The sequence below is a fragment of the Grammomys surdaster genome, unplaced genomic scaffold (assembly GCF_004785775.1).
Source record: "Grammomys surdaster isolate TR1022 unplaced genomic scaffold, NIH_TR_1.0 194, whole genome shotgun sequence".
Taxonomy (NCBI): domain Eukaryota; kingdom Metazoa; phylum Chordata; class Mammalia; order Rodentia; family Muridae; genus Grammomys; species Grammomys surdaster.
Window position 1 is genome coordinate 12,174,551 of NW_021604639.1, and position 14,090 is coordinate 12,188,640.

Here is a 14,090-nt window from a genome sequence, read left to right on the forward strand (position 1 = left end):
AACTGTTGATTGATGTTTTTATTCACAATAACAAAACCAAAACAAGCAAAGATACAGTCAGAGCCTCACTTACCTGTCAGCAACACAAATGATTCCTTTGCTGTTCTCAGTGACAGTTCCCAGTTCTAGAAGGACGCTATCTTAAATATATGCTATTTACAATATCATGGGTATATAAGAGCCACTTACTGAAGTACAATCTACAACATTAAGATTTGACCAGATGCCCTATTAAAATGGTCAGTCACACCTAGACTTAATAGCTGTTGATGACGTCCATGGTGGGAACCCTCTCCTAAAGTCCCGTTCAGTTTATCAATTTGAGGCCATTGAAGCAGAGTTAGAAAGAAATGAGCAATAGCCCTTCCTTGTGCCTTGTTTCTCCAGATAGCAGAGGTATGAATACCCCGTGGAGACAGTGACAGTGAAATATAGTAAAACCAGCAGACTATGCCTTGAGTTGTTGAGCTACAAAACACTAATATTTTAACAGAAAATTGTTATCCCTTGCTGGCATATCCGGATATGTGATTAAGGATATTTCATTAAGCTCACCTATTTCAAACCTACATTTTTATACAAGTCAACTTTATACAAGTCTATGTAACACAGTTGGTAGTGTTTGTTGGCAAAGGTCTTCAATACTGGTAAATTTTAATGGATGTTTTGGAGACTTGCCTATTGGGCTTCTGGATGGGGAGGAAAATCATTTGGAAATAGAATTGGAACTGAGTACAGTGTGACTCTTCTCAACTTCAGCAATAATTCTAGAGGCAAAGCCCTAGGCTTAGCTCTGCGTTTGGAAAGTGTGCCCTGACAGAGACGTTTATGGGTAGAGTCGAAGCATAAGATATTAGCTCCTTTACTACGCCTATCAGCTGAAGAATCATTCTTCTGTACAATTTTTTTGAGAATCTTTGGAAATCCAATGTTAATCCTGTTCGTGCTCATGTTTGAGGAATCAAAGCTTAGAAATATAAGCTTCTTACCCTCATTTGTATAAACTAATGGATGTCCTTTGTTAAATTTGGGGCCTCAGATCCCCTTGGAAACATTATCATCTGAGTTTAAGACATATCACCTACCCATTTTTAAATTTCTCACGGGGGTCTTCCCATTTAATTTATCATTTAGTAAGAAAAATATTTATTATTGTGCTTATGAGTGTGATGTTCGTATATACGTGCATGTGCCATTATGCACGTGTGAAGGTCAAAGGCTAGCTTAGTGGAGAGTGGGTTCTCTACTTCTACATTTAAATAGGTTCTGGGTTGAACTCGGGTCACCATGTTTGCACAGCAAGTGCCTTTATCCACTCAGCCATCTTTCTGGCCCCCAGCTAATACTCTAATTCTCTAAGAAACTCTCCTACTCAAGTATGAAGCTTTGTCAGGGACCCCTCTTACCATTTTTCTGTTCTTATATCCTGTGTCACATCTAGGCCCTTTGGAAGGCAGGGTTTCTAATTTTTTTGGTCATTTATCTGCCCTTATTGGACGTTTTCCTCTTGGAAAGCCTTTTACAGAATCCTAATACCCAATGGTAGATTTTCTAAGAGAAAGGGGAGAACAAAAGTGGATTCATCCAATTCTTTCTTTGCAGATAAAGAACCCAATCCCCATGGAACAAAGGTTTCAGGTTCTTATAAAATGAGAGAAAAAGACAGGTCATGAAAGCAGCTCTCTCCTTTATATGTGGATTTCCCCATGAATATTTGCAGATCAGCTCAAGACATCAAATGGGCAAATCCATTTCATAGTCCTTGACTTTCCCTCATCGAACCCAGATTTCTCTCCCTCCTTTTGAGAACTTGGGGCCTTCTATCAAGTTATATCTTGGATAAACATTTATTTTTTTTATATAGTGCTGTGTTTGCAGGAAAACATATCCTTACATATCATATTAACTCAACAGACTAGTGTGTTGTTTGCAACTAAAATAAAATTCTTGAGAAAACAACTACTTACCCTATTTCATTTAAATATAAATTCAAAATCTGCACTAGAAAAAATACAAAGAAATTGAAGATACACCCTTTAAAGCACACTTTCATTAAGTCAAACCTGTTGTATCTACTTTAACAACAGAATATGACTATGGATATGATATTAAATCACCCATTTGATCACAGATATCTAAAGATTCAGAATACCCATAGATTAGTGAGTCTGTCAGCCCTCATGAAGGAAACTTTTTTTCCCATCAAGTAATGACCAATGCAGAGACCCACAACTGGTCAGCATGAAAAGAATAAGAGCTATGGGTTACTTAACTCTAAGTGGAGCATCTGTATCACACCCCTTCTCCCAAGGATCGTTACATAAGAGGAGGGAGGAAGACTGTAAGAACCAGAGCAATTTAGATGGATATGGTAAAACCTTATCTGCTGGGCCTAATAGTGTAAGTGCACACATGAACTTACATCCCCTCTATATATTAATATGGTAGTAAATCTAGCAGCCATGTCTTATTTCATGCTCGGGTAGGCACAAAACATTACAGCATGTTGTAAATGACCATATCCCAGGCTTACAAATCCGTAGCATAAAGAAGTTCCGATGATCTCATTCTTGAGATCTGTTGGAGGAGGGAGTAGCTGAGAATGGGAAGATTGTAGTAGAGAAGCCAAAAATTACAAATGCAGGAATTATCAGTTCCCAGAGAAACAATGTATCTACTCAAACAGGGTCAGAGAATTGGGTATTTTTCCAAACATTGCTGTTATAGATGAAGAATTTGAGCTCTGTTGAGGTAGGGGTATTAAGGAGAATCAAAACCAGGGTACTATGGTTTCCTCAAGGAAATGACATCAATTAAGTAGTGCTTACTGAAGGAGAGAGGACAACAGGGTGGTGGCAGGGTTGGAATCATATAGACCTTATATGACATATAGGAACTGGGCTTCACCCATTGCATACTAAAGTGTCAGGCCATGTGTCAGGTAACAGGAAAGCCCAAGACTTGTCCTATTATGCAAGGTGTCTTATCTTCATTTTTGTTGGTGTGATAAAACAGTACCCCAAAGAAAAATAACTTAGGGGAGAAAGGGCTTCCTTTTGTTCATAATCCAGGTCACAGTTCATCATAGCAGGGGAGTCAACGTGGCAGGAACATACACAAGGAGCAGGGAAAAGAGTTGCATGTGTGCTTAGCACTCAGCTAGCTTACTCTAGCTTTACTCTCATAAGGCCCTGGGCTCCAAAGCAGGGAGGGACCCTGCCCGCTTCTAGTCTGGATCTTTTCACATCAGTTAAAGAAATCATGACATTGTACATACAGACACACTTACAGGCCAAACTGCTCTAGACAAGCCCTCACTGAGTCCTTCCTTCCCGACTGGTTCTAGACTGCATCAAGTTAACAATTAGAACTAATTATCACACAATAGCAAACCAGCCAACTAGTACTTGCTTTAACATGTGTGTGTTAAATCCAACATGGATTGCTTTTGATGAAATGGGTTACACTGTGGGGATAGAACTCTGAATTGGGGGACTGGATCTTCTGAAATGGCCCACCTTTGGCTCAGAAGAGAGATATGGTTTTTAAAGCCAAAGGCTGTTGGATCTAAAATGATGCTTGAAAAATAATTTGTAACAAAGAGCTCTGAAGAGATTCAGGAGCACCATTCATAGAAATGATCTCTCTGAAACCCACTGTAATTTCCTTCATGTCAATGCTCCACAGATATGAACGACCAATTTATCAAATGAAATCTGGGATATTCTCTAACAGGCTGCAAGAAATGACTAAGAAATACAATAAAAAATTTACTGAACCACTGAGGCAATGTCTAATGGCAATCTTTCTTTCTACACACACACACACACACACACACACACACACACATCTATTTGCAGACATGGAGCTGGAATATTGATGCTTACTAAGCAAGCAAATAATTCTGTATTTTAAGTGATAAGACTAAACCAAGTAGCTGGAGAAAGTTGATGGAGCATAAATAAAGAATCTTTCTTGAAATTTATTTGTTATAGACTTGTATTTGTTAGCTTTTATCTAAAGAACATGGCTTATCTTTCTTACACCTCACAAAGTAATAAAAATTTTATTTCAAACAATGTATTGGAGTAGTTAGTTGTATACTTCTATTAAACTTAGAATGTAGACCAAGTGCCTTAATTTTTTTTTAAAAAAAGCTCCCCCCCCTTTTAAAAAATAAATTTAAATTCTAGACCTCAGGAAGATGTTGGGTCTTTTTGCTTGTTTGTTTGTTTTTTTGAGACAAGGTTTCTCATGTAACAACCCTGGCTGTCCTGGAACTCTCCTTGGAGACCAGGCTCATGTGTAACAGCCCTTGTTTTCCTGGAACTCTTCTTGTAGACCAGGCTGGCTTTGAACTCATAGAGATCCTCTTGCCTCTGCCTTGTTAGTACTGGGATTAAAGGCCTAGAACACCGTGCCAGACTAGTTGAGTCATACTTTTAAGTATAACTTCTGAGCTGTAGGAATTGCTTCATTGAACTTTTAAAAGTATTTTATTTTATTTTATTTTATTTTATTTTATTTTATTTTATTTTATGTGTTTGGATGTTTTGTCTGCATCTATATCTGTGCATCATATGTGTGTTAAATCCAAGGAGGCCAGAAGAGGGAGTTTGATCCCCTGGAACTGGAGTTACAGGTGGTTGTTAACCACTTTGTGGGTAATGAGAATTGAACACAGGTCCTCTGAAAGAACAGTCAGTAAGTACTCTTAACCACTGAAGTATATCTACACTGAAGCTATTATTATTATTATTTTTGTTTTCGATATTATAATATAATTACATCAGTTTTCCCTTTCCTTTCCTCCCATCAAACCCTCTTACACACCCCTTCTTTCTCTCTTACATATTCATGGCCTCGCCTTTTCGTTAACATGTATGTTTATTATGTTTATTCCTAAACGGAACCTGCTTGGTATGTAGGATGTGATTTGTATTTATGTTTTCAGAGGTGAGCATTTGGCTTTGATAACCAACCAGTGTGTTCTTCCCCGGGGAAGCCTATTTCTCAGCATTTCTTTGTTACCCTTTACGTTGAGGCTTTACGGTGTTTCCACTGTCCACTTTGGCATGTCTATTATCCTTGTTAAGCTCATGTTCAGGTAGACATGTTTGTTTGTATTTTTTTAAAGACACATCTATTCAGCATCATGATCAGATGATTACATTTAGCCATCCACAGCATGGGTGAAAAAGGGCTACAGTAAAACCCTTGGTTGGAATGCCTTACACTTTCCACAGGACAGAAAGTAAAATAACCTGTTATAGTTAGTCACAAACACAGTCCTGGAGTTTTTGCCTACACACATGAGTATTGTCTAAAAACCCATCTTCTTTGTAACAGCTAGGCCCTGCCACCACTGTGTTTGGCTGAGTTCAGAAATCTGTTGTAACCTGTAGCTTCCCTGTCACTTCTCTGGCTCTCCTCTCCTGCTAAGCTTTGCTTCCTGACTGTAATTAGAATCTCCTGCCATTCCCACAGCTACTGCTGCTACTGGATCCTCCATAGCCACTTTGGTTTCCTGATTTAGCAAAGTACTGACCTCTACCACCCTAAGGGCCAAAGCTCCTGCCTCCAAAGTTTCCTGCCTTCATCCATCCAAAATTTGAAGACTGTTGTAATTGCCAAAATCAGTGTAGCTTCTGCCACCTCCAAAATTGCTTCCATCATTGCTAAATCCATTATAGTCATCCCCCTGCTACCATATTCACCACCACAGCTGCCACCAAAGCCACCATGACCATGGAAATTTCTTCCTGGATCAAAATTGTCATTGCCACCAAAACCACCTCCATGACCACCACCAAAGTTTCCAGAACCACTTCAACTTCTCTGGCTGGATGAAGCACTAGCCATCTCTTGCTTCGACAGAGCCTTTTTTTACTTCATGGTTGTGGCCATTCACAGTATAGTATTTCTGAATAACAGTCTCATCTGAAGTGTCATGGTCATCAAAGGTGACAAAAACAAAGCCCCTCTTTTTTCCACTGCCTCTGTCAGTCATAATTTCCATCACTTCAATTTTCCATACTGCTCAAAATAATCTTGAAGGAGATGGTCTTCAGGGTCTTCTTTCACAGCACCAACAAGAATCTTTTTCATAGTTAGGTCTCTGAGAATCTTCCTTGCCACAGCTCTCTTAGGTTCCACAACTCTTCCATCCACCTTGTGTGGTCTCACATTAAGGCAGCATCCACTTCCTCCACAGTGGCGTATGTGACAAACCCAAAGCCCCTGGATCTCTTGGTGTTTGTTTGGTTACTATCACACAGTCGGTTAGTGTTCCTCATTGCTCAAAATGGCTCCTCAGACTCTCGTTGTTTCAAAGCTCAGCCCTCTGATGCTATTTCCGTATCAGGTAGAGAGACAATCAAAGACAGCAACGTCCCCGATCCTCTGGCTCTTACAATCTTCCTGCTCCCTCTTCTGTAACATTCCCCAAGCTTTAGGTGCAGGGGAGATTTGTAGATTCATCCATTGGGATGAGGCTCCATTGCTCTGTATTTTGATTGGTTGTGGTTTTCTGTAATAGTCTCCAAATACTGCAAAGAGTTTTCTTGATGAGGGGTGAGGACTACATTTATCGGTGGGTATGAAGACATTTAGAAAGTTGCTAGAGATTATGTTGATTTAATAAAGTGGTGGCTGTAGATTCTTCAAGATTCCCGACTTTACTAGCGTTTGGGGAGTTAGCTAGGTTTCCAGTACCAGATACATTTCCTGCCTTGTTGAATGGTCTTTATGTCCAATTAGAGAGCTGCTTGTTTCTGCCAAGGTATACGTGGCACTACTGCACCCTTAGGTTTATTATGGCTTGCTGGCCATGGTAGCGGCTGGTATGTCATAGGTGGGCGGGACTGTTGATTGTTCCCCTCCTTTGGAAGCTTGTATGGCATGTTCTGGCACTATGCAAGCTAGTTCTCAGTTCAGTTTCATCTCAGGGGCTTCTGGGCTCTGCATCTGAAGTACACAGCATCTTTAGCAGCAAGCATTTACCTTCCATCTCTGGGGGCCAACCAACAGCAATAGATGTAATATTTTGGGAGTTGACAACCTTGATCACCAATCCAAAAGAGGGCTTCAAATGCCTGGTGTTGGTTTTTGTATTGCATGGTTTTTGGCTCTGGGAGGCAGCATTCTCAGCCTAGATGAGAGAAGTTTATTGAAACTATATATGTAGGCTCTGTGCTCCTTCCTGTTCAAGAGACAGCTGCATCTTCTTGTGCAGTGCCAGCCTCATCCTGTAGACAAGATGGTGAAGGTTGGTGTGAACAGATTTGGCTGTATTGGGTGCCTGGTTACAAGGGCTGCCTTCTGCTCTGCATCTGGCAAAGTGGAGACTGTTGTCATCAATGACCCCTTCATTGACCTCAACTACATAGTCTACATGTTCTAGTATGACTCCACCCATGGCAAATTCAATGCCACAGTCAAGACTGAGAATGGGAAGCTTGTCATCAACGGGAAGCCCATCACCATCTTCCAGGAGCGAGATCCTGCTAACATTAAATGGGATAATACTGGTACTGAGCATGTCAGGAAATCTACTGGTGTCTTCACCACCATGGAGAAGGCTGGGGTCCACTTGAAGTGTGGGGCCAAAAGGGTCATCATCTCCGCCCCTTCTGCTGATGACCCCATGTTTGTGATGGATATGAACCATGAGAAATATGACAACTCACTCAGGATTGTCAGCAATGCATCCTGCACCACCAACTGCTTAGCCCCCCCCCCCAGTCAAGGTCATCCATTGTTGGGAGCTAACTTCTAGCAGAAAGCGTCTATCATCTTTGCAGCCATCTCGGGCCATATATTTGCAGGTTGAAACTTTTCCACCCTGACAAGAGACTTGTTTTTCTAGCATGATATTTTTGCAAGTAGCCCACAACAGCTGAGCATACTCTGATAACGTCTTGTTTTTCTCAGACATATTGCGGACTTGCTGTTTAGTGCCCCCAATTGCAAGGCACTTGTGGTTAAGTGTCTCCAGCTGCACTCTCATGCTTGTGCTTATATACCCATAATTGCCTTTCAATAAATGAAACTTGATCAGACAACTCTCTTGTCTCCAGTCTTCGTTTCTCTTGCCCCACTATCCCCACTTTTTCCTTTGCAGACCTCGCTGACTGACCCAAGGGCCAGATCAATCCATGACAACTTTGGCATTGTGGAAGGGCTCATGACCATGGTCCATGCCATTACTGCCACTCAGAAGACTGTGGATGGCCCCTCTGGAAAGCTGTGGCATGATGGTTGTGGGGCTGGCCAGAACATCAACCCTGAATCCACTAGTGCTGCCAAGGCTATGGGCAAGGTCATCCCAGAGCTGAATGGTAAGCTCACTGGCATGGCCTTCTGTGTTCCTACCCTCAATGTATTCATTGTGGATCTGACATGCTGCCTGGAGAACCCGCCAAGTATGATGACGTCAAGAAGGTGGTGAAACAAGCATCTGAGGGGCTACTAAAGGGTACCCTGGACTACACTGAGGACTGGGTTGTCTCCTGCAACTTCAACAGCAACTCTCACTCTTCCACCTTTGATGCTGGGGCTGGCATTGCTCTCAATGACAACTTTGTAAAGCTCATTTCCTGGTATGACAATGAATATGACAGCAACAGGGTGGTGGACCTCATGGCCTACATGGCCTCCAATGTGTAAGAAATGCTGGACCACCCACCTCAGCAAGGACCCTGAGAGCTAGAGAGAGGACCTTGGTTGCTGAGAAGTTTCTGTCCTAATTTGGCCCCCAACACTGAGCATCTCCCTCACAATTTCCATCCCAGACCCCCATAATAATAGGAGGGGCCTAGGGAGCCCTCCCTACTCTTTTGAATACTGTCAGTAAAGTTCACTGCACAAAAATAAATAAATAAATAAATAAATAAATAAATAAATAAATAAGGGCTTATGTTTATTAAAGTATTTTAGGGTAGATAACTAGCAGAATGATTCCTTTAGACTTTTCCAAACACATTCTGTGATGCTTTGTATATGCTTGGTCCAGGGAGTGGCACTATTAGAAGGTGTGGCTTTGCTGGAGTAGGTATATCACTGTGGGTGTGGGCAGACCCTTATCCTAGCTGCCTGGAAGCCAGTATTCTGCTAGCAGCCTTCAGATGAAGACACAGAGGAGTTGTAGAGGACATCTCAGCTCCTGGATGCTGCCATACTCCCCACCATAATGATAATGGACTGAACTGTAAACCAGCCCCAATTAAATGCTGTCCTCATAAGAGTTGCCTTGGTCATGGTGTCTGTTCATAGCAGTAAAACCCTAACTAAGATACCCTCACCATTACTTTGCCCTTCTTTCTTTTTTTCTGCATTCACCTCCCTTCCCTAACTAGAGCCCCACTCTTCCTGTTTCCCAGCAGATGGATCATTTGTGCTCTGCAAGTCCTCTCTCTATCTCCCCCCTTCCCCACACTGCAAATGGTCCCTTTTAATCTTCCTGATTACTGCAGTTACTCCAGAAAGTGTATTCACATTTAAAGATTTGGAGTTAGGAGCCTCTGACATTTTTCGAGTGTCACCACCCATTGACCTGCAAATTTCATGAGCTCATTTTTTTCAATAGCTGAATAATATTGTATAGTGTGTATGTACCACATCCTCACTATCCATTTGTTAGTTAAAGGGCGTTTAAGTTTCCCTTTTCTCCCTGTTTCTGAGATACTGTGAATAGAGTCGAGGTAAACATTGCTGTCAAGGATCTGCTCTTTGGCTCATATGCCAAAGAGAGGTATAGCAGGGTCAAATGGTAGATTTATTTTTAGATTTTTGAGAATTCTCCACACTAGTTTCCATAGTGGCTGAACCTGTTTGTAACCTACCAACAGTGAATGAAGATTCCCCTTTCTTATGCACACTCTAGCATTCACTGTCTGTTGATCTTTACCATTCTGACTGGGGTAAGATGAAATCCCAATGTTGTTTTGATTTGCATTTCTGTAATCACTAGGGTTGATGAACGTTTTTTGAGATATTTCTTATCACTGTTTTTGCTTCTTTTGAGAATTCTCTGTTCAGGTCCCTGGCCCATTTTTTTTAAATGAACCTTTTATTTGTTTGTTTGTTTGTTTGTTTGTTTTTAGTTCTTTATATATATATATAATCTTCTGTTAGATTTCATTCCATGGGCTTCGTCATCTTGTTGGTTTTCTTAAGTTGTGCAGAAACTTTTTAGTTTTATGAAATCTGACTGGTCAATTATTGGACTCAATTCTTGAGTAAAACAAGAAGAATTTAGAAGGTCCTACTTAGAAGGTTCTTTGGTGCACCTAGATTATCTACATCATATAGGGCAGTGCCTATGTTTTCTTCTAGAAGTTTCAGTGTTACAGGTTTCTAGTTTATGTTATGGATCTATTTGGGATTACTTTTGGTGCAGCCTGATAGATATGAGTCTAATTTCTTTCCTTTGCCTTGTGGACATCTGGTTTTCTCAGCACCATTTATTAAAGGTGCTTTCTTTTCTCCACCTTATATTTTTGCATCTTTGTTAAATATTATATAGCTGAAGTTATGTGTGCTTATGTTTGGGTTTTCCCCCACATTAGTCTACATGTCTATTTTTCTGCTAATGTCATATTGTTTTTGTTTATTACAATACTATCTGTAACTAAGCCAAATATACCCACAGTCCAAGCTTGGACCAGTAGACACATCCTACTCACCACCTCATTTGCCTCTGTCCTCCTAAATTTGTTCCTAGCCCCAACCCACCACAAATTCTTTCTTCTGTACCAATCTGCTCTATTAGTTTCTGAAAAAAGAAGTCCACATGCCCAGATCTCATCACACAAATACAAATAATATGAAAGATCAAGCCAATATCTTCTCTCCAAATCCTACCGATTCTGCAGAAATGCTTGCCAATGAGAACTCCATACATGAACCCCAGGGTACAGCATCCAAACAAACAATCATAAAGTTCAACAAAGAATTCAAGATTTAAACAAAGCACAAAGAAATCAAGGAGAAAGAATTTGAGGAGAACAAACTCCTGAGTGATGCTCAAGAAAGCGCAAACATAAGGCTAATGGAAGAGAAGATGAAAAGCAGGGATAGGAGAATGGAATTCAATAAGGACATAGAAACCCTGCAGTGGACCCAAGCAGAATGAAGTGGAACGGAAAAACCAATAGCCCAATTGAAAAACTCCAAGGAATTCTTTACAAGCAGAATGGATCAAGAAGCGGAGAGTCTATCAGGACTCAAAGACAGAGGGTTAACCAAGTAAGCCAGGAATATGACAAATGAATAGAACAGAACAAAATCAACAACAACAAATCGGGAGAGGGTCATGCAGGAAGTGGGGGACACCATCAAAAAACCAAATCCTCAAGTTTTACGCATAGAGGAGGAAGAAGAAAAAGAATTCTGAGTCAATGGCATAAACCAGATCTTCTACACTGATTTTATTTTAAATGTATGAGTGCTCATTCTGCAGGTACCACTGCATGCCAGAAGAGGGCATCAGATCCTTTTATGGATGCTTGTGAGCCACCATGTGGTTGCTGAGAATTGAACTTGGGACCTCTGGAAGAGCAGCCAGTGCTCTTGACCATCTTATCATCTCTCCAGCTCCTACACCAAACTTATAATGCTGGGAATATTTTAATGCAGATAACCTTAATATAGAAAGTGATGCACTCCCATGGCTTCATAAAAATGGTACAGAGTAAATGCAGAGAGATTGTGTATTGATTCACTGTCCCCAAGATCTTCCTAAGTTAATGGCCAGTCTTTAAGGGATAGATGTGGATTTTAGTATGACCTATCTTTTCTACTTGTTTTTATGCACTTAATTTTAAAATTAAAGGAAGGAGTGAAGTAACCTCAGTGCTAGCATGTGAGAGGGGATGTGTTTAAGAGTGGGCTAGAAGGTTCAGTAGCTTCAGCAAAGGTAGAAGGCATATGTGACTGATGCTGCACCCTTGAGGGTTCTTCTGGGCGCTTCTGCATATCTAGAAAAGAGAAACCTAGTAATTGTTCTTAGAGGAGACAAGAAAGAGGCTCAAAGACTGGTGGAGGGGGGAGCAGTGAGACTGACTTCATCTCTGTTGGCAGATGCAGACATTGCTCTGTGTGTGTGTGTGTGTGTGTACTGTGTGTGTGTACTGTGTGTGCATAGGTGCACGTGTGTACACCTGTCCTTTGAACTTGTACCTTTGTGGATATTATGGAGAGGAAGTGTCTTTTTCAACCTTACATACTCTGAAGTTTCCATTGTTTCTAGCTTCCCCCATTTCTGATGCTCTCTCTCTCTCTCTCTCTCTCTCTCTCTCTCTCTCTCTCTCTCTCTCTGTCAGAATACATGAAGTGACTTTTTTATTTTATAGGATCACACAGGTTAGTGTATAACATACATTCAGATTATCCTTTCCAAGCATGCTCCTCTCTGTCCCTTCCCCCATTCCTTTCATTTCCTTGACAATTTTGTCTCTACCCTTACATCATCATCGACCCATTATGTGTCTATAATGTCTAGATGAAAGAAAACATCTTTGTCTTTCTGAGACTGACTAACAACTTACTGTGGTTTTCTCCAGTTGCATCTGGTTCCTTCATAACTTTGTTCTCTCATTCATGGCTGAAGGAATTCCACATACATTATAAGCCACGTTTTCTTAATCCTTCTGTTGATAGACACTTAAATTGGCTTCACGACTTGGTGGTTGTGAATAACGTCATCTTAGCTATTTCCCATTCCTCTCACTTGAGAACAATGGGTGCCAGTGCAGGAGAGTGCAAATCTCCAGTCTCCATGCTTTACTTTGTTGGCCCATGATTCAATACCCCTCCCCAGGGCCATGAATAATTAGCAGTTTATGTTCCAGTTGTACAGGGTTGTGTTGACCACACTTTCACTGAAATGTGACTTTTTGTTGATGGAGAGTTGATGTTGATATTAACAAGGATCTTGAGGAAAGTGATGTCTTCATGGAATCATTGTGCACACAATATAAACCACTACTATGACAACTAAAATTTATGCGTGACCAGTTTTCACGAGACTGACCTCCATTTGAAGTACACAGGTTTGGGATACTGCTACTCTGTTACAAAGAAAAGGAAACTGAAGGGTTAAGCAACATTGTAAAACAGAGAAAGGCACATCTACAATAATAACATCTGTACAGGCGAAAGCTTTGTTCCTCTGTCATTATGGGGAAGCTTCTATATGCCTAAAGGTGGAAGAGGTTTGCAAATGACCCAGGAAGAGGCAATATCTGTAAAAGTCTTTCCAGGTTTCATTACATGTCCCTGGACTCTAACAGGAGATCTGGATTTACCACCTTATGTATAAGAATGATGCATTATCCTTGTTTGTATTATTGTCTCCAACTGGACAGAAACAGAAGGACACCTATTTGGTTTATTAGTTGAACTCTCAGCAGCAAGGAGAACTTTAAAGGGATTCCACAGGACCCAGACACTGATGTTCGGACTCTGGAGCTGGAAGAGCTACACTTAAATCTCCATTTTACCACATACTAATTGTGTGACTAGGGTAATTGTTTAAGCTTTAGTGCCTTCATTTTATCACCTGTAAAATAGAGATGTAATAAGAGTGAACCTATACACGTGCCATCCCACTACGCACTTTGATGGTTTTCAGCACACTTAACAAGTGTGATCTGTCACCACTGCACAATCCCACAACTGGCTTCTCAATCCCCAAGGAAACCCCAAATATATTAGTAGACTTCTCTTCCTTCCTGCCCCCTCCCTCCCTCCTTCCCTCCCTCCTTTTCTCTGTTCCTTCAGTCTCTCCCATTCCCTCTTTACCTTCCTTTTCGCTTTATTCCTTCTGCCAATTCCCTCTTTACCTTCCTTTTTTCCTCCCTCCCTCCCTCCCTTCCTTCTTTCTCTCCCTCTCTTCTTTCCTTCCATCCTTGTTTACTTTTTCTCCCTCCTGTTTCTCCTTCCCTCCTTCCCTCATTCTCTCTCCCTTCCAAGACAGGGTCTCACTCTATAGCTCAGGCTGTTTTTAACCTCAGCATGCATGGTGATTTGATGAGAAAAGTCCCCTAGAGGCTCAGCCCTATGGAACCATAAGCCAAAGTAAACCCTTT

At 41.1% G+C, this 14,090-nt stretch overlaps 1 pseudogene; it reads left to right on the forward strand.

Moving 5' to 3' along the window:
- Positions 1-7,252: 7,252 nt before the first annotated feature.
- On the forward strand, positions 7,253-8,667 carry LOC114623175 (annotated as a pseudogene).
- The last annotated feature ends 5,423 nt before the right edge of the window (positions 8,668-14,090 follow it).